The 2,181-nt window shown below is 43.7% G+C and overlaps 1 long non-coding RNA gene across 1 annotated transcript in view; it reads left to right on the plus strand.

The window, feature by feature from the left end:
- Positions 1 to 6: 6 nt before the first annotated feature.
- The window catches only part of LOC111729105, a 21,622-nt gene continuing 19,447 nt past the window's right edge, over positions 7 to 2,181 (plus strand). The window contains exon 1 of the long non-coding RNA XR_002776094.1: positions 7 to 2,160. This is a non-coding gene — a long non-coding RNA (uncharacterized LOC111729105). The remainder of the gene's footprint in view (positions 2,161 to 2,181) is intronic.

The raw sequence follows: 2,181 nt of genomic DNA on the forward strand, positions 1-2,181 counted from the left end.
CCCCACTCCAAACTCGAGCAAACTTTCTTAACCTCTATACTGAGTACTGAATAATCCTTAGGGATTATTTTTCAGGCATCTTCCACTTCTGCAATTCTTGTAAATCAACATTTTTGGCTCTAAGCTTGCACTGAAAATCAACATTTCAGTTAGTTGAATATTAAATGACCATGTTTTTCATGCTAACCATGGATCTTGGGAGGGAAAACAAGGAATGTAGGCTTGAATGATTCATACTTAGAAAAGGAAAATAAAATAAGCTCATCTTCTCCGGGAAGATGATTTCTTAATATGCCCTGGACAGTCACTTAAACCAAAGTAGTTCGCGGTTAGGCTGGCTTATATAGACGCAGTACTTAGCTGCCGCATGCAGTTTTTGCCATCATGCTCTCTGTGTCCACAAGACAGATCTGTCTTACATTTTAACAAACCTGTTTCCGGAATTCCCCAGAAGGCTTGATGGCCTAGTTTGATATTTTCTGCAGGATTAATGTGACAACCACTGTTCAATTGCAGCATTTCCTCCTAATTAAGCAATTTGTATAATCATAGCTAGATTTTTTTCTTTCCTGCATTACGAAGCATAGATCTGTACAGGCCTGTTTTTTGTTTTTTTGGTTTTTTTGGTTTTTGTTTTGTTTGTTTTTTGAATCTAGCGTAATACCTAGACATAATAGAGGCTCGGTTTTCATATTTGTTGAACCGAACGGAGGTACTTACACAGCATCACTCTCTCCTAGCAGGCGCTTACCCCACACTGCATGTCCCCCGCGGGAGGTTGATAGGGACACCCATTCCTAGTATTTCAATCTACTGAGAAGCAACCACAGCATGTTGGAGTTACATGTAGAACTGTTTAACTTCTGATCAAAAAGAAGTCACCAGGTGTTCAACTTTAATGAAACCTAAAGAACACAGGTCCAGACTTCCTGCATGCCAGCTTGCGTTTGGAGTTTGTTCTGTGCTTCTCAAGGGACTTTTACATGCACTATCAGAACGGACTTTGACGTATCCCCGTACGTCATAAACAAACGTGTCGGGTAGGAATGGATGTGACATTTCAACAATCATAACTTGTGAAAGTGGCCTGTAAAAGCACGAAAGCCGCAGTGTGAATAAAAGGATATCCTTGTCCCAATTTTATTATATGTTAACTCCTCAACGTCTAATGGATTTTAAAATTTGTTCGTTTCTCAAATATTTATCTACTCTATGCCAGGTATTTGTCTAGGCCCTGGGGCCACCAGTGCCTAGCCACCAGAGAGGACAGGCAGGATCCTACAACATATGAAGTTGAGGGTCCAGGAATCTGGTGACTAGAAAAGCTAGAGATGCTGCCCCACAGTGCCTGGCACACGGTAGGCCCGCAGTCGATATTTGCTGCTGAATAGAGATTAGGGGCAGCACATTTGCTCTGTTCAATAGACTGATAAGCAAATGTAGTGGGTTTTTGTCAAGTGCAGACATGGGTTCGCTTTTTAACATCCTCACTGCGAGCACGTACCTCGTTTTATCACGTTGCTTCTCTACTGTGCTTCACGGTTGCGTTTTTTACAAATGGAAGGCAGATCCTCGCACCAGCAAAAAGATTGCGACTCGCTTTATTGCAATATTCGCTTTATTGCGGTGGTCTGGAGCCGGACCCCCGATGTCTCCGAGGTCCGCCTGTATTAACTTGACTAAATGTCTCGTTTGGAGCGAGCTCCTGAAACAACTTTTTAAAATCCTGTTCAAAAGTCATAGAACTACAGTTTTTTTTTCTGCAGCAGCAGCAGCAGCAGCATTTAAGTAGATCGACTCTTTGTATCAAAGTTCGCCGGGCGTTCTATTTTAAATTAAAATTGCTGAGAAATTCCAACGTCAGAAGGCTCTGGTCTACCGTTCGTACCTCGTTAGAAACACGTAGCCGTGTGCAGCCAGGCGAAAACCCTTTGCTTTTACAGAACACTTTGATGGAGTCTGTCTTTTGTCAGAGGGCTGAGCCAGCACAGGAGGAACACACAACGGTGTCTGTGGGCCGGGACCTCTGAGCAGGTACGACAGTGCTGGCTTTGAAATGAGAGCAAGGTAGGCAGGCTTCGGAGACCGGCTTTTCTCCGAGACCAGCTGCCATTCTCATTGTCGTTGGGCGAGCTGCGCAAGCTTAGAATAAGGAGTCGGGTTTCTGCTGTGTGGATCAGG

This window comes from Pteropus vampyrus, unplaced genomic scaffold (genome assembly GCF_000151845.1).
Source record: "Pteropus vampyrus isolate Shadow unplaced genomic scaffold, Pvam_2.0 Scaffold247, whole genome shotgun sequence".
Lineage (NCBI taxonomy): Eukaryota > Metazoa > Chordata > Mammalia > Chiroptera > Pteropodidae > Pteropus > Pteropus vampyrus.